The sequence below is a fragment of the Dendronephthya gigantea genome, unplaced genomic scaffold (assembly GCF_004324835.1).
Source record: "Dendronephthya gigantea isolate DGI-Jeju-01 unplaced genomic scaffold, DenGig_1.0 000035F, whole genome shotgun sequence".
Classification (NCBI taxonomy): Eukaryota; Metazoa; Cnidaria; class Anthozoa; order Malacalcyonacea; family Nephtheidae; genus Dendronephthya; species Dendronephthya gigantea.
The window spans coordinates 1,025,547-1,047,666 of NW_021163045.1; the positions used below are offsets into that span (position 1 = coordinate 1,025,547).

The window sequence follows — 22,120 nt, forward strand, 5'->3', positions numbered from 1 at the left end:
GCTGACGCGTTCAGGATTTTCACTTATTTTGCCTTATATAAAAGCTATATTTTATCCGACTATTTTATTCACTTTTGGTGTCCTAACTGATGCACTTTTGTGGCATTTTCAATGTTTCATTAGGTAAAAATACTGTTCAAACCATTTCTGTTTAAACCAAACTCTGACTTTGAAACCAAACTCTGGTTCAAACCAAACTTTACATAATATATTTGCGAGTAACGACTCTTCGCCGAAAATTTGGCAAACCTGATTAGCTTTATGAGAATAACTTCTAAGTCAACGCTATAACAAAGTCAAAGTTTTTAAAATTAATATAATAAGTCTGTGGCTTTGATTTTGCGATGAAAAGTAGAGTTAAAAAGTTTGTGGGAAAAATTTTCGTCCAAATTTCAATTATTTGATCTCATGTGGCAGATGCCTGGAAACTGAAACTTCATTTAATCATTTAGCCGTTATTGCATGCATTCGCCGTGGATAATAATAATTTTTAATATGTATTAATTTGGGCACATTTTAGAAAAATGTTTCTAGGAAGGGTATACCCTTTCGGGGATGGGGCATAAATGCTTCAGATAGATACCCACAAAGGTTCCGTAAGGGGAACGATATTCCCTGCTCTTTTTAGGCATAACCGCGACTTGCAAATATGCCATTTTGTAAGTCTCAGAATGATGGCTGGAATGGGCGATCGACAAAAAAAGTTAAGTTATGACCTGATACTTTGCAAACAAAACGCCACGAATAACTCTTTTTATGACAGTCCTTCATGTCTGCATGGATTTGGGCAAAATGTATGCATGCACCCACCATCTCTTGAACCTCAATATTCGTGATACAAAACATTGGCCGGTTAATGGCTCGATTACAATTATTCCAGACTCGCTTGCCCCCGCATCTAATTTGCCATTAAGAAGCAAATATTTAGTGGCTTACCATACATTTACGACTCTGTCTCTGACCTTCAAATCTCAAACTTTCAACTACAAAGTTTGGTTCGTGGTATAGCTTCATCGGAGGCGGGTGTTTGGGAAGCTTAAATTTGTACCTCAGGTAAAAGTAAACATTTCGCCCGCACAGAGAAATGGATTGAAGATAATATGGTCTCCGTCGTTTTTAGAATATTTCACACTTCGATTATAGCGTGCCATGACTACTGCTGACTAATTAATTCGAGCCGTTTTAGAATGCGAAATTAAGCACGTCTCCTGGAAACCGATTGTATAGCAGAAAATATTTCTCGCACTAATTAAATTGGGCTGTACTTTAGCTGTAAACGTCAGCATATCGCTTCATATCAAACCATTCACGCTCCGTGCAAGATTAGTCGGAGCAAAGCAGGGTTGTTGAAATTGAATTCAATTTAATATCAAAGTGAAAAAAAGTCGACTAAAGCTTAAAACAAAAAACAAAACGCTGTTCGTGAAGTTATAAAGAGCGTCGTTTCTTCAAAGCGTCATGGTGGACCAGAAATTGGGCGTTTTGTGCCTGATATTTATGATTGTCCCGCACGATATCTGGAAGAGTCGCCTGTTTGCTGAAGGGGAAAGGTATACGGCGAAAAATTTAAACTCTTTCAATAGTTAAGTAAAAATTTATGTGAAGAGCCAATGGACTGTTTCGCTATATTTTGAGTTGAGTATTTTTGGAAAGCAGATTTGAGAAGCTCAACTATTAGCTTAGTAAAACTTTTTACCTGTGCTAATGAAAACAGTTATTGAATATTTCAAATGTAAAACTAAAGATAGCTTTGGGCTTAAAAGTAAGAAATGCTCCAAAGAAGTTGAAAGAAGTTTTAGTTGAAATTTCAGACCGCGGTGGTATAGAGGTTTTAAAAACAGCCAAACCCTATGGCTCTGAATCGCACTTAGGTTTTGCTCTTGTGCCCGTTTGACGCGTTTTAACTATGAAATGAAAAAAAATTGGACGATAATTTTTGGCAGCAACGTGGCAAAATAAATCGTCTTGCTTTTAATCAAACAGTAAAAAATCGCTTAACGAAAGTACCTGCACTGATGAAATTGCTTCGAATATTAATCCTGTACAATTTGTGATCAAAGTTTAGAAGACCCATGCCCACAAAGTTTATAAGACCCAAAGACCCATGCCCTCAGAAAAAAAAATTCTAGTACGGGTCAATGTTTGACTAGTTTTTCTTTTGGGTTTCCCTGCCACAACGTTACCTCGGGTTTAGGAAAACTCCCCGAATCCTAATTCTTTTTTACATGTAATTCAATGCTCTCGGACATTCTATTTTTTCCAGCTTCCAAACAGCAGATGATAATATTGACCGTCTCGTGGCATTAAACAGAATGGCTGGGCAAAATACCCAAAAAAGAAGTCAAGGTATAACTTCCCTGAGGAATTTAAACAGCGCAACACTCAGAAAAACCGTAACGTTTTTATCGTTGGCAATAGTTAAATTAGCATTTCTCATGATGACGAATATCCCGCCAATTTTAGGGTACTTTTTTTCAAAACCGTAAGCGTAAGACCTCGTAACGGCGACTATTTTTATTTAGGTGGAATTTATTCTTCAAATGGTCTGTTGATTCTAAAAAAATTGCTTTTCATGTTAAATCATATTTTTTAAACCCATTTCAGAAAATTGAAAGTACCCCAAAACGTCATCGTGAGAAAGGCTCAGATCTAAGATCTAAGTCGCGAAACTGCAACTAAATCTAATCGTGAAAACGGCACATAAACAAAGTTTCCTACTTTCCTTGCTTCATTTTCGATATGTTCTAATTGCTAATTGGGTTGCCATGGATTGCAAATTAGAATATGATGAATGTCTGGAAATGTTTACGCATGCCTAGGTCTTGTCATTAATACTGCGTGTAATTTAAAATCAATCCTAAATAATTAAATAAAATTCTTCAGATGATATCACCCAAATTTGGTTAGCGTTTGGTTTCGATTACAATACTTTTAATTTTTGTTAATTTTCATTTTATTAAATTTTAACTTTTTCAAAATTTTTTCACAATTATGTTATTGTACATGTTGTTTAATAATGATGATTCGAAAATTGTTTTGCAGCCTGCCTTCTGGGATGTGCAAATGGTGGAACTTGTGTAAATGGAAAGTGTGTCTGTGCAGCGGGCTACAAAGGATCTATTTGCAATGAAAGTATGATTTATTTCACGATTCACTTCCAGCTGTAACAGGCGTTCTTTAACTTCTATTTAGAGCCAAAGTTTTAGGCCCAGTGTCCTAGAATTATCCGTTTCAACAAAAACATGATCTTTTACAAGCGGAATAAAAATTTCATAATTCTAACAGAAATTTTACCATGAAGACGTATATTGTTGTCAGGAAGTAAAAAAAACCATTTTGCCAATTATACCAACCATCCGTCATTATAAACGTCATCCCTTATCCGTCACCCTTCCTGAAAACCATCCAAGGATGATGAGGTTAGCATTGATAAATAAAGTTTTATTTTATTTTGTTCAGGGGATTGTATTCCTAAATGTGAGAATGGAGGAACATGCAGAAGTGGTGTTTGCGACTGTATACCTGGATACACTGGAAATTCCTGCGAGAAACGTAAGTTGAAGAGATTTGCACACGCGTGCTTTTTTAGGGTTGCGTCGAAACCAGTTTCCGGCCGGGATCTCTACTGATCCATACGATTAATCATTATATATCGCGATTATTACAATCATTATCACGAATTTTATCACGATCATCATCACGATTATTACAATCATTATCACGAGTATTATCACGATCATCATCACGATTATTACAATTATCATCACGAGTATTATCACGATCATCATCACCATTATCACGGTCATCATCACGGGTATTAATCACGATCATCATCGCAATTATCACGATCATCATCAGGCTAATTACAATCATCATCACGATTGTTATTACAATCATCATTACCATGATCAAAATCACGATTAGCAAAAACGTCATCACGATAATCGCGATCACCATTATCACGATCATGATCACGATACCACGATCATCAATTAAATGATTATCATCAAGTTCACCGTTAGCACCTCCTACCTAATCCACATAATTCTTCATAGTAACGCCTTATAATACCTTATCATTATAAAGCGGTTTGCGCGCCTTCTTGCTTGAATGGTGGTCAGTGTGTCGCCCCCGACAAATGCCAATGTCCCTCCGGCTGGAATGGAAATCGTTGCGAAAAAGGTAATATTATAACCTTATTTCTCTCGTCAGAAAGATAGGTGCCATATATAATCCTTTTTTTGCTTTCATTCCCAGCCTTCTGCGAGAAGCCGTGTCTTAACTTCGGGAAATGTATTCAACCGAACGTGTGTGACTGTACAACGAATTATATGAACAATCCAAATCTCATTCTGAAGTATCAGGGAGACCGTTGTCAAACACGTATGTTGCATTTTGATTATTTTTATCATATCAACATTAGGTTAGGTTACGTTACGTTGTGGTATGTTACGTTGCGTTACGTTACTTTACGTTACGTTACGTTACGTTATGTTACGTTACGTTATGTTACGTGTTACGTTACGTAACTTACGTTATGTTATGCTGTGTCGTGTCGTGTCGTGTCGTGTCGTGTTGTTGGCATCGGGTTACAACAAATGGTTTTCTTTCTTACAGCAATCTGCCCTGATGGGTGTGTTGGTGGTCTTTGTCTTGTGAACTCCACCAAGAGCTCTGACATGACCTGCGAATGTTACCCCGGGTACGCTGGTGCTGACTGCTCAGTAGGTAAGGATCACCATCGTAGGAATTGTTTTAAGACCGGTTTTCCACGGAAATTTCGCCTGATTTTCTTTGTAACTGTCAAAATTCGACCGTAGCGGATTCCCTTATACGGGATCACAGTAGACCGATTCAGCCTCGTATGGAAATTACCCATTTCACCACCTGCTTTGTGTACATTTGATAGATGTAATTTCATACCAGAACGCAATATCATATGTGGGCACAATGCAACGCGTTCTGACGACTATATTATTGCAAATTCATTGCCATATATACATCTCTCAAAAGTATCAATAAACATGAAATGGCAATTTCCATATGAGCCTGAATCGGTATATTGAAAAGAATACCAAAAGAAAAACGTTGTTCGGTCGAAGAATCAGTCTTTATTTAGTCTAAATATCAAGACCAATCGTATCTCCTTATTTCGAGAAATGTTTTCAAATATCTCGGAATCTTATGGAGGAAGGGTTGATGGTTTTTTACAATCTCTTTCTTCGTATCAATTTCAGAAAATGACTGCGAGAAAACCTTGGATCTGGGCGTGTCAAAGCATTATTTGAATGAAATGTTGGCATTAAGGCACTACACAGCAAAAAACCTTTCAGACCTGCTCGGCTGGTCTATGACTCCGAGGGAAAAGGACGCCTGTTTTGCCTATCTGGAGTCCTTGAGCTGGTCGTGCAATTCTGAAAACATCACCCATAAGAAAGAGGAATGCAACCACGTTTGTAGTAAGTATCGAGAGTAGGGTGATTCTCTCGTCACGAACGTGACACTGCTATTCTATTTTCTAACACGCGATATATGAAGCTTGCAGAAACAACAGTGTAACGTGTGTGACCGGAGAATTCCCCATTACAGTATTGTATATGAGAGTACAGTAATGTATTTGAGAGTATAGTATTGTTGTTTAAAGTACAATTTTGTATTTGAGAGTAGAGTATTGTACTTAAGAGTACAATATTGTATTAGAGGGTACCGTATTGTATTTGAGAGTACAGTATTGTAGAGAGTACAATATTATATTTGAGAGTACAGTATTGTAGAGAGTACAGTATTGTATTTGAGAGTAGTGTATTGTATTTAAGAGAACAGTATTGTATTTGAGAGTTAAGTATTGTACTTGAGAGTATAGTATTGTATTTGAGTGTACAGTATTACACTAAATACACGAATTTAATCCTTCAGTCCAGATTAGCTCAAGATTAGAGTTAGTATTAGGTCTTAGTTTGGGTTTATCGTTAACTTAAGTTAACCTCAATCCTTATTCTAATTCTAACGTAACCTCAAGGATTGAGGATTTAGAGTAAGATTAAGGATTTAGATTAAGGATTATCTTTGGGCTGGTCCACGGACAAGAAACGACAGGAAATGATAATTCACTTTTGTCGGAGATCTGTCTTCTGTTTGGTTTTTTTACTACGTTCAGTTAAAATATGTAGAAAAACTCATGAATGTTGGATTTTTTTGCAGTCCCTGCCTCGTCCGGTAGTTTATGTAATCGAATTTTCAACCCGGAAGATCTGGCGTTACGTAACTATAATAAAACCAGATGGTACCATACCAATGGCGAGTGTAAGCCATTCGCTTTCAAAGAATGCGGGGGAAATGGAAACAACTTCAAAACCAAAGACAATTGTAAACACGCGTGTCTCGGTAGGCAATCCTTGGGCAAACGTGCCTTGAATGTAGTTGACTTTGATATAGCTTGTCATTAACTTTCTAACTTGTTCGTTTTTGTATTTTTTTTAAGAACACTCTGGCCATCTATCGCATCATTACAAAGCAACTCCGTTGTTTCCAAACAGTATGTAGATTTTAGTACCTTTTTAAAAATGAACTTCGGTTAGGATACAGTATTCCATTGTCTTTTCATTGTTTTCAAAATCTCGCTGTTCTCCATGTCATCCAGTCATGATCAAGAGATCAGAATATTCCATTGTCTTTTCATTGTTTCCAAAATCTCGCTGTTCTCCATGTCATCCAGTCATGATCCAGAGATCAGAATACTCCATTATCTTTTCATTGTTTCCAAAATCTCGTTGTTCTCCATCATCCAGTCATGATCCAGAGATCAGAATACTCCATTATCTTTTCATTGTTTCTAAAATCTCGTTGTTCTCCATGTCATCCAGTCATGATCCAGAGATCAGAATACTCCATTATCTTTTCATTGTTTTCAAAATCTCGTTGTTCTCCATATCATCCAGTCATGATCCAGAGATCAGAATACTCCATTATCTTTTCATTGTTTCCAAATTCTCGCTGCTCTCCGCCGTTTTCTATGTCATCCGGTCTCTATATTATCCAGTGATGAAAAAAATATCGACTTTTTGTTAATCAGTGAATCTATTTAGTTACTGTCTAGAGGAGTCTAACACTGCCGTTTCTTTTTAACTTTCCAGTTACGGGCATGTGTTATGCCTACGGCAGAGGTCATTACAGGACGTTTGATGGCAAGAACTACTATTACTATGGTACATGCAAATATCAAATGGTTTACATCAAGGACCCGCTTATCCAATTTAGTGTTACCCTTATTAACGATCCATATTGCGACATCAATGGTCCGTGTAACAAGAAGGTTGAGGTGACCATAGAGAACACGGTCGTTTTTCTTGGCGTGAACAGACCTAGTGGAGTACCATTTGTCACAATTAATGGGGAAGATGTATCAATTCCTTATAAGAAAAAAACACCCAGCATCAGAATGGTAAATATGCTTCCTAATGTCAACTATATTTCTCGAGTCTAACGTTCGTTTATGCTCTAATGAAGGATCATCTCTTATTTATCAGGTGTTGCTACAGAAGGAAATCTAAACTAAACTAATTTTAAGTAAATAGCTTGTAGGTATGTACACCACGTAAATATTTAATACTGCGAAACTTTCGGTCCGTTAACTTAACCCGGGCCTCCATCAGTGCAATTGATGGTTATTGAATACTTACTTACTTAGTATTAAATACTTACGTGGTGTACCTACAAGCTGATTTACTTATTGATGTTACCATGCAAACATACAAGAATATTATAAACCAACTTTATACTGGATAGCTCTATGGGTTTAAAATTGTTCTTCCTAGAGGTCCAGTAAGGATCATCTCTTATTGATCTAGTGTTATTACAGGAGGAAACCTAAACTAAACTAACTTTATTTAAACTGGATAATTCTATCAGTTCTGAACTGCTCTTCCTAAAAGTCCAGTAAGGATCATCTCTTATTGATCCAGTGTTACTACAGGCGGAAACCTAAACTAAACTAACTTTGTTTATACTGGATAGTTCTATCAGTTCTAAACTATTCTTCCTAGAGGTCCAGTAAGGATCATATTTTATTGATCCAGTGTTACTATAGGAGGAAACCTAAACTAAACTAACTTTATTTATACTGGATAGCTCAAAGCTCTATAAGTTCTAAACAGTTAATTTGAGAGGTTCGGTTAGGAATTAGGATTATCTCTTAATGTGTCGATGTTACTACAGGAGAAAACCTGAACTATTTTTATTTATATTAGAGAACTGTTTTAGTTCTACATTGCTCTTAACCCAAGTCAGTCGTAATTGCCATGAACAAGTCATTTTCACCGATGAGAAATAGTTCTGATGTAAATTTGTCTATATTTTTGTATTCAAATCTGTCTGACTCAAATCTGTTTTTGACTGCACACGCATAGAGATATTCTATCACATCCGCCACCTTCCTCCGGTAGTTAACTGCGAACGTGTTTTTAAATCGTCTTCCAACAGGCTGGACGGTATATTATTGTCAAAATTCCCGACGGCGCATTGGTGTACTGGGACGGACAAGAGGACTTGATGGTCTGGTTGCCTGATTCACTGAAATACAAATCCCTTGGGCTCTGTGGTACCTACGATGACAACCCCGCGAACGACTTTGCGGATGCCCAAATGAAGGTATTGTCCAGCACGAATGCTTTCGTGCAGTCGTGGAAAGAGGATCCCGATGGAACGTGTGATTTTGCCACTGAAGTTAAACCGCCACCCCCTGTTACACCAAATTACACAGCGTCAACGACGGAGTTAATCATGCTGAGAAAGTTTGCAGGGATGCTTTGGCCGGAGAAGCATTTAAAGGTTCGTCGAATAGATAATGACGTATGTTTTTCATAGCGAGTTGATCCAGTAGAGGCAATCCCCAACCTATACGAACAAGCTTTGCTATTTGTTGATGATATCAATAAAACGCAATGAATTATAGAAATTGATTTTCAAAAGAACGAATCGTAAATACTGTTCGCGATTTTTCAGGTCATTCACAATGCTCGATCACATTAGGTAGATGACTTCGTCCTTTGATAGATGTGAACGAGGGAATAAGTTATTGATGTTAATGTTGTAATAAGTTATCGAAAGTTTCACCTGGTGTGAAAGGGTCATGTTGTAAAATTTAGATGTTGTAAAATTTAGATGTCAATATTTAAAAGCAACAGATGAGACTGGAAGATCGAAAACACAATACCTAGGAAAAGTCATTTAGAATAAACTGAAATTACAGGCTCCAATATAACCAGGGAGCAGCGTGGCAGCGTCTTCAAACAACTTAGCATCGAATGCGGTATAACAACTGCCTAAATTAGAAGTTGTTGAATTTAGTTGTTATACCACATTTGATGCTAAGTTGAAATGATAGGCATTAGATATTTAAGAAATAGAAAACATTCTGCATGTTTCTATATAGCTTTTTGTTGTTGTTTTTCAAATAACTATATTCCGTCATAGTCGCTTGTCCATCGTAGTCGCTTGTCCATCGTAGTCTGTTGTCCATTCTCAACATCTTTGATTGCTTCCCATGTAATTATTGTCATGGCTGAAAACTGTTTTTTATCATTATCTAGCTTGCCACATTCCAAAAGAGGAGTACGTATATATGTGTATGGCAGATTTTTGCGCTTGTAACGCCACAGATGATAAAAGAAAAAAAGTCTGTACATGTAAGGCGTTGTCTCTTTATGCACGTGCCTGCCACGTGGCGATGGGGAAACCGATTGACTGGAGAAAGGAGGGCCTTTGTGGTAAGCTAAATTATTGCTTGGAACAATTATAATAATCATATCTGTCATTATATTGAATGCATTAAACCAGTGAAAATATACTGGATATTCCCATTCTATATATCCAGTAGGGATCACCTCTATTGATCCTGCGTTGCTGCTGGAGGAAACCTGCACTATAAACCAACCTTACGTTAATTCTAAATGTTCTTCTTAGAACTTCTGTAAGAATAATATCTTATTGTTCTAGTGTTACTGCGGGATAAAACTTGAAATGGATAGCTCTACCTCAGTATAGTCCTAAACTGTTCTTCCTAGAGGTCTAGTAAGGATAATTTCGTATTGATTCAAGCGTTACTATACAGAAGTTAACCTAAACTAAACTCATTTTATTTATAGTTAGGAACAATAGTCCTGAACTGTTCGTAGAACTGAGTGGAAAAACAGTTGCTAATATCGTCCATATTATAGCTTTAAACCAATTTTTGACATAACGTGTTTTAACGGACGTTTTGTCTTGCTATTCTGGGGCCGGTTGTACCAAGCCCGTTTAGCTTGAACGGTGGATAAGTTCAAGATAATAGAAATCGAGTCTATCGTTTCATTCAACAAGCGAACTAAATGTTTTTAACCTTAATACAAAGATACTGTTTACAACTACATATTCAGTGCATAAAATAGGTTATTTAATTTTGACTTATCCACCGTTTAAGCTACACGGGCTTAATACAACCGGGCCCTGAGGTTACATTGAGTTAAAGTTTTTTTAATCAGGGCAAACACTCGCCATCCTTTATGCTAATAACAAGGTAATCTTCTGAGAACAGTCTATAACAAGTTCTGTATTTCTATATTTCAGAGAAAACTTGCCCAAACACGATGGAATGGTCAGAATGCGGGACGGCGTGCCCGCGCACGTGCTCAAACCTGAACAGTGAGAAAATCGATTGCATTTCTGCATGTGTCGACGGTTGTCATTGTCCAGAAGGCATGTGGGAGGATCATGGTAAATGCGTGCCCAGAAGCCAGTGCTCATGTAGCTATGCCGGTGTACCTTATCCTCACGGGACCATCCATGAATCGTCTTGCGAGAGTTGGTAAGTTATTTAGCCCAAATGATCTCTAATACAACTGGAATGACAAGTAGGCCAGATGATCTCTAATACAGCTGGAACGATGATTAGGTCAAGTGTTCTTTAAATACAGAGAAGCGCCCTGGCTAGATGATGGTCTGAAGAGTTTTATTTCTACCTCTTGAACGCGCTATATGAGAAGGAAACAAATGTTGATGAATGTAGCATGAGTAATCTATGCCACCAACGATATGTGAGAATATCTTGTATGGTTCTCAAACCATGCTTGTATGGTTCTCAAACCATACAACTAAATCTCTCTTCCTTTTCCCTTTAGTACATGTGTTGGAGGCTCGTGGGATTGTATAAGACGTCCTTGTTCTGGTATGAAAATAAATTTCTTGTTTTTTCCCTCGCCAGGAGAATTCATTTTTAACAAAACTTACAAATGCATGGAAAAATATTAACATTCTCTTACTTCTGATGTCCAGGAAGGTTGAAAAAGCTATGAAAATTTTCGTTGCCAATGTGCCTGAAGCACAGAAAACTTTAAAGGGGGGTTTCAGTCACTTCGTTGCATGGGTACTGCTTATAACAATGCTTTTCTACCCGTTTCAAAATTGCTCAAATTTCAGCGAATGTTTCGTATATCTCTGAACACCAACTCTCTCTCATAGCGAACTAAAATCATGTCAAACTTTCTGAAAATTCGTGATATTTTAGGATATATACGGATTGAAAATGTGAGCCGCAAAGCGTTTGTTTAAATCACGGACCGTACCCCACCTTTAACGATTAACATGATCCATCGTAATTATCGCTACTCTGGTTTTAATAAATGAAATTAATCACCACACAAAGATTAACTTTCACGACCCAACGTTTCCACACTTCGGTCTAGTGTCTTCATTGTGTGGTGATTACTTTTATTTATTAAAACCAGAGTAGCGATAATTACGATGGATTATATACCTGGTTGCCATGAACCTCATTAACTTCAGTTTAACATGATTTTTTAGGCAAATGTCAAATGATTGGAAATGGCCACGTTACGACGTTTGATGGAAAGGAATACGACATGAAAGGGAAGTGTTCCGGGTACGTGTTATCCAAACATTGCCATGTTCCCAACGGCGGTCCATCTCGGTACGAAATTCGTATGGTGAACAAAGACCCGATGACATGCAGCAGCGTTGGTAGTGTATGCAAAAAATCGTTTGAAGTTAAGGTCCTTGACTCCGACTGGATTGTTCTGGGAAATAATCCGCTCGTCACGGTCAGAGGAAAGACTATAACTTCAAATGTCGATTTAAAATACGTCAAGATTAGGTTCCAAGGCGAAGTCAATGTTCTACTAACGTCGGCCATTGCGGGAATCACCGTCGCGTGGAGCTCCTACGGGAGTATCTACCTTTCGGTCGATTCTGCGAGATTTAATCAGACTTGTGGGTTGTGCGGGACTTTTGACAACGAAATGAGCAACGATTTTCACACGCACGACGACGATAATGAGATATCCGAGCAAGCGTTCGCTTCCCAATGGTCGGTGAGTGACGATGCGACGAAATGTGACAAGGACATGTGGGACGCCAAGAAATCCTGTGACTATCACTACAAGCAAAGGGCCCAAGCCGAGCTGGACTGTAAAGACCTCAAGGAAAGCGTTTTTGACATGTGCCGCAAGTCCATTTCGCCGGATATTTATTATGAAAACTGTCTAAGCGACGCCTGTGGCCTGAGAGACAGCCACGAACACATCAGGATGGCGTACCAAAAGCAATGTGCCGATAAAGGCATCATTATCCAGTTACCAAATAGTGAGCAATGATAAAATGTTTTGCAAAGCGTCTCGTCATCAGTAAATTGCAATATCAACTGGAACGCTAACTCTTATAGTTCAGCGTAATACTTGGTTGGAGCCTGAAGCAAAAAAATAAGTTTTTAGAAAATGAAAATTAGCAAATGATTGTATTTTGCAAAGTCTCAGACATTTCTAGATAATTACTTTCTACCTCAAACGTTCAAAAAAACTACCGTCAAATTTCGCTTCAAGTTAGCGTTCCAGTTTTTATGACAGTTCACTGCTTGGCATGTGATAATTATAAAGTGTAGTTCAAATGTGAGTTCAGCATACATGACGTGTTATGTTATATAGATGGAAAACGTGGTGTTTCAAATGGACAATGTGCTGCGAACTCAAACCGGGAGTACAAAGTCTGCAACACTGACCAACAAGGCGATAGCATGTGTGACAAAACATGTTCGTCGCTTTCTAATCCAAGTGAAAAATGCGAGTAAGTTTCTTTTTTATTTTGACTAGCCATATATCTTCCACGCAAGTACTTTCCTGACACAGACACATCACTTACACATATTTATACTTGAATATAGCTAAATATAGCCTTTATACTTACACCTTTCTAATACAAACTTCTCTCTAATACAAACACCTCTCTATTACACACACCTCTCTAATACACACACTTCTCTAGTACACACACCGCTCTAATACACACTCCTCTCTAATACAAACACCTCTCTAATACAAACACCTCTCTAATACAAACACCTCTCTAATACACACACCTCTCTAATACACACACCGCTCCAATACACACTCCTCTCTAATACAAACACCTCTCTAATACAAACACCTCTCTAATACAAACACTTCTCTAATACACACACCTCTCTAATACCAACACCTCTCTAATACAAACACTTCTCTAATACACACACCGCTCTAATACACACACCTCTCTAATACAAACACCTTTCTAATACAAACACCTCTCTAATACAAACGCCTCTCTAATACAAACACCTCTCTAATACAAACACCTCTTTAATACAAACACCTCTCTAATACAAACACCTCTCTAATACACACACCTCTCTAATACAAACACCTCTCTAATACACACACCGCTTTAATACACACACACCTCTCTAATACACACACACCTCTCTAATACACACACACACACACCTCTCTAATACACACACACCTCTCTAATACACACACACCTCTCTAATACACACACACCTCTCTAATACACACACACCTCTCTAATACACACACACCTCTCTAATACACACACCTCTCTAATACACACACACCTCTCTAATACACACACCTCTCTAATACACACACACCTCTCTAATACACACACACCTCTCTAATACACACATCTCTCTAATACACACACCTCTCTAATACACACATCTCTCTAATACACACACCTCTCTAATACACACATCTTTCTAATACACACACCTCTGTACTGCAGACACCCCTCTAATACTGACACCTCTGTACTGCAGACACCTCTTTACTTCTCTCTAATACAGACCTCAGACAGACTAATTTAATTCTGGACATCAGAGACAGCTCTCTAACAATAACACTTCCCTAATACGTATACCTCTTGTTTGTTTATTTATTTATTTATATCAACCATTGAAAAACATGTTTATAAACATATTTATCTTACATATTTATCAATCGTTCAAAAACATATCACCATTGAATTTTTATCGTTTCTTAGTGGCCAGTGCATGCAAGGCTGTTATTGTAAAGAGGGGTACTACTCTACTGGCACTGGTCCGTGTGTAAGAAGAAGCGAATGTCCTTGTACTTACAATGGTCAACAGTATTTGAAGGGACACGTACGATCAGAATACTGCAATAACTGGTAGGTAAAGTATAAATCGAACACCAACCTCCCTTAACTTTGCCAAGTTACGTCCATAAGCTTTTTGTTCGGTTGAGAAATGCTTTTTGGTAGCTTACATGCATTGCAGTGTTTCAAATTACAAATGATTGTTTGGAATCAGACGATATAGTCTCTCTCTGAGTACATTTTTTCCCTTCATCTTCCAGCACTTGCAGCGAAGGGACTTGGAAATGCACGACTTTGGATTGCGATGGTAAGTGAAGTCAAACTCATTCTTGGTCCCAATATAACCAGGGAGCAGCGTGGCAGCGTCTTCAAACAACTTAACATCAAATGTGGTATAACAACTGCGTAAAATAGACAAAACGCTTCTCGACGTTTCGACCTGAGGGCCCTCGTCAGGAGATTTAGTATGGTTTATTCTAGGTCCATCCTGGTTTGACAATGACTTTAAAATAGTGCCGAAATCACTGTGTGGTTATTACCTTCTTTTAAAGTTTAGATCTTGGGAGATGTCGTTCTTTGGAGTATACTTTCCTTAACGCCCGTTTGCACTTGCAATTTTTGCTACGATTTTTTTTTTTGATAGATGTGAACGAGTGAATTAGTTACGAATGTTACGGATGTTCAAATAAAAGCTCTTATACGTTCAGAGCATCCCGTAAATAATTACTCGTTCACATCTATCAAAAGAAGAAAGTCGCACAAAATCGCAGCAAAATGAATGATGGATATTTTTTCTTTCATTCCTTCAGCTCATTACGATCAGTGGGGTCGGGTATTCACGCAGTGTGGTCGCACGTGCGATAATCTCGACACGTGCCAAGTTGGGTATTACTGTCCAGCCGGGCAAGCCCTTCACGAGAACGGCACGTGCGTGGCAGAGAATACAAGCTGTCAATGTAAACACGGTGAAACGTTCTATGATCTCGGAGAAACCAATCCATCAGATTGTTCCAAGTTAGTAATCTATCTAAATTTTCATATCTGACATAAAATAAGTTGTACTGTGCACTTTGACAATTCCATGGTCAGTAAATCCTAAATCAGTGAACTGTAAAAAAACCTGAAACGCTAACTTCTATAGTAAAAAGCAAATTCCGAATGAACAAGACATACTGAGTGTCAAAATATGAATCAAGGAAGACACAGGTTGATACCCTAAACAATGGGTCTTATTGGTGACTTTTTACCATTACAAACTGGAATGGTAACATGCATCATAAAATAACATGTATATAACGGCTATTCTGATTGGTCAAAGCCCGTTATCAATTTATTTATCCACGGTACTATTTCACAATGGTTTAAGAAAGAAATATTTACAAGAGTGAAAAGTGATCTTCCAATAGGCCGTGCATTTACGTCTATAATTAAAAATAAGATTAAGTTATATACAAGTATTAAATAATAGAATATAGGAGGAAGTGAAAATTACAATTATCACACATATTACTAATTATTAAGTTGTTCAGCACAATTATCACACTAAGACATATTACTAGTTAGCAAGTTACTTTTGAAACACTTTATAGATTCAGAGTTTTTTTGATTAGATGTTAAATTGTTCCAAGCCACTGCACCTCTGTATGAAAAGGATTTTTTACCAAAATTTGTATTTGGCTTAGGTGGTAGAAGATTATGCTCAGCCTGTCTAGTTTGATAATCATGCACCGCGTTTGTTTTCGTAAAAAGGTCAATGAGATAGTCAGGAACTAAGCTATTTTTTACCTGATACATTGTAGTGCATAATTGGTTATTTCTTTTAACACTCAAATTTGGTATCTCAAGTTCATTAAGTATGTCTACAGACCTATAGTCATAACCACGCTTTGTAATGATACGGACTGCCCTGTTTTGTAAGCGTTGCAGTTTATTTTGCAACGTAATTCCAAGGCATCCCCATATTTGTGAGCAATAGTCAAAGTGTGGTTGGACCAAGGTTTTATAAGCTGTAACAAGAGTTTTCAAGTCTGAGAACTCTCGAAGTCGTCTCAGAACATAAAAACTCCTGTTCACTTTCTTCGTAATGAGTTCTACTTGAGAATGCCAAGTCAGGGTCTCATCGAGCATCAGACCCAGTGATTTGGTGGTGCTAACTCGCTTAATAGGCGTGTTTTCAATTTCAATCAGTAAATCGGAAGCACACTTTTTAATATTATGGCGAGAACCAATTATCATGTACTCAGTTTTGCTCTTATTCAAACTTAATTTGTTGGCTGACATCCAGTCTGAAATATTGGCCAGGTCAGTGTTTAAGCTTTCTGTAATTGATTTTATGTCTCTACCTGCAGTTCCTATTTGAGTATCATCAGCAAACATATCGCAGTCCACATTTTGTAGGCTATTAGGAAGATCATTAATATAAATAAGAAATAATAGAGGACCGAGTATTGAGCCCTGCGGAATGCCAGTAATAATTGTACGTGGCCCAGATAATTTACTATTAACCTGGCAGTACTGGATACGATTTGTTAGATACGACTTAAACCAATCATGGGCTTTACCTCTCACCCCATAAAGATATAATTTTTTAAGTAATATATTATGGTCAACGGTATCGAATGCCTTTTTTAAGTCCAGAAAAACAACTCCATTGATCAAGCCTTCATCCATATTTCGATACCACTGATTTGTCATTTTTAGTAATGCAGTGACAGTTGAGTGGAGAGGTCTGAAACCATGTTGTGAATTTGTTAAAAGATTTGATTGTTGTAGATATGAATAAAGTTGGTTAAATGCAAGTTTTTCCATTGCTTTGGCAATTATTGAAATGACAGATATAGGCCTATAATTATCCATATCAGATTTAACACCGCTTTTGTAAATTGGGGTAATTCTGGCAACTTTCCATTCGCAAGGGAATATTCCAGTTGATATAGACCTGTTAAATATTGCAGTAAGTGATTTAGTAATGTACGGGGCTGCTAATTTGACAAGTTTTGTTGGAAGTTTATCTATTCCGGTTGCCTTATTAAGTGACATTGTTGTCAACAATTGAAAGACTTCTAATTCACTTATCTCACTAAAAGTAAATTCCTGTGTTGATTCCGTGTTTGGATCAGGCCATCCAAACACGGAAATTTAAAGTTTTAAAGAATTTAAATTTAAATTCAGGCCTTGTCGTAGTTATTTTATAAAACAATTACCTAACGGATGGCCTGATCTAAACACTTAAGAATGTTGCTCGAGTTAAGAAAAGCTCACAAAGAGCTCGCCTTCGGCTCGTGTTTCGCGCGCTTTTCTTAACTCTCGCAACATTCCCGCGTGTTTGGGTCAGGCGATCCAAAAACGTAAACCATTAAGTAATTATATATTCCGACAACATTTTTCACGACAGTGTACCACGTCTTGCTATATGCGATACAATGCATTCATATCCATGTTTTACCATATTTTTTCAGAACCTGCCAGAGCAGACGTACTTGGGTGACAAACACAAACGTGAATCCTGAGCCAAACTACGAATGTGCCGCTTGGGGTCAAGATCACTACAAAACATTCGATGGTCGCATCTACAATTTTGACGGCGAGCGATGTGAAATATCCTTATGAAAGACGACGATGTGGTAGTTACTGTTGCAAATAAACGCTGTGAACACACCTTCGACATGTACATGTGCAAAGAAGTGAAAATCCGTTTGCCCAAGGAAAACCTCCGGATCACCTTATTCCAGAAGTCGTATAAGTTAGAAAGAACCAACACGGGCGAGGTGCTAAATTCCGATTATGATAACCCATGTCACGACATCTACGCTGGGGTTATGTTGGAGTATAAGGGACTTTTCGTGATACTGAAGTTGTATTACCTCGACTTTGAGATAAAATACGATAAGGGTTCCCGTGTGTACATCAAGTCCACGTCTTCACGACACATGGACGGGAGCCTGCGAGGTCTGTGCGGTGATTTTGATGGCAAGAATTCCCTGGATGATTTCGTGTTGCCAGATAATTCCATTGCCGTTGAGGTCACGGAATTCGCCAACATGTGGGCAGCAGGTGTTGGATGTGTCGATGCGGCCGTGAAAGACACGTGTCAAGATAATCCTTCATTAGGAGAATGGGCTAAAAAAGGTAGATTATCACCATTGCTTATTTATCCTCCGTACTCTTCTTAAAACAGCTGAACCTAGAGATAGATGTATATCCTTCATATAAATCATATCTAAAACATCCTTTGTTCTTGCAGGCTGTGGAGAAATCAAGACGAACCCAGCTTTTGCTAAATGTCACGCAACGGTCAACCCAGACCCCTTCGTGGACGCCTGCGAGCAGGAAACGTGCAAGTGTAAATATGGCGGCGATTGCAACTGCTTCTGTTCAGCGGTTTCTGCCTATGTCAGAGAATGCAACAGACTGGGCATATCGTTCGCATGGCGTAGAGAAGGATTTTGTGGTAAGCATACAGCAGCCGAAGTATAATTAGCCCTCAGCATTGACTATGAGTTCAAGATTCGTCATTTTCGCGCCAAACTCGCTGCCTTTGTATACGCCATCTGACGAAACTCGCAGTGGTTGGCTCAGTGGGCTGGCTTTTGGAATAAATTTAGTAACTAACCAACAAACACGTATTAAAAACTCGTAGTCACTGCTAAAACTCCCTGTTATTATTGAGGGAACAAGCTCATCTCCCTCAACCTAAACAAAAACGTTTTAAAAGCTGTCCCATTTGTCCTAGAGCTAGCGCGCTGGTACAAACAATAAACTTATCTACAGCCAAATGTAATTATCAGCCAGGCATTTTAAAACTCTTACCACCTCTTTCCAAAGGGCTGCATATGTTAGGCTGAGAATCTCTGGAATTATATACACAATTATACTAAATCAATTTATATATATGTAAAAAATGATTAACGATAATACTCCCACAAACTTACATCAATTATTTCGACGATGCAATGGACGCGAATCCCCTTATGACCTTCGGAACCATTGAAATGAACCTCATACTACCAAAAACCTGAGAAGGAATTCCTTAAAAGAAGCTTTAAATACAACGGAGCATTCCATTAGAATAATCTACTGAAGTGTAAAACAATCGGCTTAATCATTTAACAGAATTATAAAATCGTGAAGGAGAAGCTGGTCTGTTCTCAAACCACAATCGTTCCTCCCACCGTCTATTCACTGCTTGTCTTATGAACTGTTTGTTAGCCCTATACAGTAAAGGCTAATTTCCTCTCCGGAAAACGAGCAGCGGATCGGATCGGATTTTTTTTCCGAGCTGGTACGATCCATGAAGTAATTTCGGATCGGATAAAAAAAAGTTAAAACTATTTGAACTTTTTTTTATCCGGTCTCGGACGCTTTGGGATCAATATAAGCCAAAAATTTCAAAAGATGGCGCACGCGCGGATTATCTTTCGTTCCGATCCGATCTTATCCGCTGCTCGTTTTCCGGAGTGAAAATTAGCCTTAACTCCCACTTTAAATAAATTATCAGGTACATTCCTCAAGTCCTCTTATTATTCTAAGCCATTCCACAGTCCCCCAATTTTTCCCAAACGGAAATTATTCATAAAAGAAAGTTTATCTCAATCCTCCACAATATTTTCGCTTTTATATTAAGAATTATCCTGTTGTCGGCATGCCGAAACGAGAGCCATTATACGCCAGACATTCCAGTAACTCCAGTTTGCGAAGACGAGCCCTATTGCAAAGGGCCTGAGCGTTGCTGTAGAGGAGATCACGTTGAAGGATGCAGTTGTCCACCCGAACAATACTTTGATGGAAAGTCTTGCAAACCTATCACAAAAAACTGCACAAAGATATGTACACCAGGGGTCGGAACTCCCTCCCGAACGACAGTGGTGTTGTCATCAACCGTATCTGTTGCAACCACATCAACCAGTGTCTTTTCTTCCACTCCAAGTGTCACTGCTACATCCTCTAGTGTATCCGTTCCAACCACGATTGTTTCTTCTGTACCAACTAGTAAACCGACTTCGTCACCAACGCCCAGTAGTCCAACAACAGTTCAAGTAACGCCGACTACATCTGTCCCATATGTTTCAAAGTCGCCATCGGTCTCGACTTCATCGCCTACAACTTCGGCACGAATCCCATCAACTGCATCGAGTCCTCAACCACCCAGCAGCACTGTGGCTCCCCCAACAACTGTCTATTCTTCCATTCAAATTAGCAGCTCTCCATCCACTAGTGTATCCGTTCCAACAACAATTGTTTCTTCTGTACCAACTAGTAAACCGACTTCGTCACCGACGCCCACTAGTCCAACAACGGTTGAAGTTCCGCGGCCTCCATCAGTCCCATATGTTTCAAAGTCGCCATCGGTCTCGACTTCATCGCCTACAACTTCGGCGCGAATCCCATCAACTGCATCGAGTCCTCAACCACCCAGCAGCACTGTGGCTCCCCCAACAACTGTCTATTCTTCCATTCCAGCTAGCAGCTCTCCATCCACTAGTGTATCCGTTCCAACTACAATTGTTACTTCTGCACCAACTAGCAAACCCACTTCGTCACCGAAGCCCAGTAGTCCAACAACGGTTCAAGTTACTACATCAGTCCCATATGTTTCAAAGTCGCCATCGGTGTTGACTTTATCGCCTACAACTTCGGCACGAATCCCATCAACTGCATCGAGTCCTCAACCACCCAGCAGCACTTTGGCTCCCCCAACAACTGTCTATTCTTCCATTCCAGCAAGCAGCTCTCCATCCACTAGTGTATCCGTTCCAACAACAATTGTTACTTCTGCACCAACTAGCAAACCCACTTCGTCACCGAAGCCCAGTAGTCCAACAACGGTTCAAGTTACTACATCAGTCCCATATGTTTCAAAGTCGCCATCGGTCTCGACTTTATCGCCTACAACTTCGGCACGAATCCCATCAACTGCATCGAGTCCTCAACCACCCAGCAGCACTGTGACTCCCCAACAACTGTCTATTCTTCCATTCCAGCTAGCAGCTCTCCATCCACTAGTGTATCGGTTCCAACAACAATTGTTTCGTCATCTGTTACAACGGTTTCATCAACCAGTCTTCTATCTTCTGTCTTAACTACGGCACCTCCACAACTGCCATCAACTGGATTTGTTATTATCAAGTCATCAACACCTACATCATCAATTCCCCAAAGCTCTTTGCTGAAATCATCATCATACGTATTTACCAAACCACCACCCCCTTCATCTTCTGTTCCAAAAACACCATCTACTGCATCGAGTCCTCAACCACCCAGCAGCACTGTGACTCCCCCAACAACTGTCTATTCCATTCCAGCTAGCAGCTCTCCATCCACTAGTGTATCCGTTCCAACAACAATTGTTACTTCTGCACCAACTAGCAAACCCACTTCGTCACCGAAACCCAGTAGTCCAACAACGGTTCAAGTTACTACATCAGTCCCATATGTTTCAAAGTCGCCATCGGTGTCGACTTTATCGCCTACAACTTCGGCACGAATCCCATCAACTGCATCGAGTCCTCAACCACCCAGCAGCACTGTGGCTCCCCCAACAACTGTCTATTCTTCCATTCTCGCTAGCAGCTCTCCATCCACTAGTGTATCCGTTCCAACAACAATTGTTACTGCTGCACCAACTAGCAAACCCACTTCGTCACCGAAGCCCAGTAGTCCAACAACGGTTCAAGTTACTACA

At 38.9% G+C, this 22,120-nt stretch overlaps 1 pseudogene; it reads left to right on the forward strand.

Annotated features, from left to right (window-relative positions):
- The first annotated feature begins 1,300 nt into the window (after positions 1-1,300).
- On the forward strand, positions 1,301-20,903 carry LOC114525633 (annotated as a pseudogene).
- Positions 20,904-22,120: the final 1,217 nt, after the last annotated feature.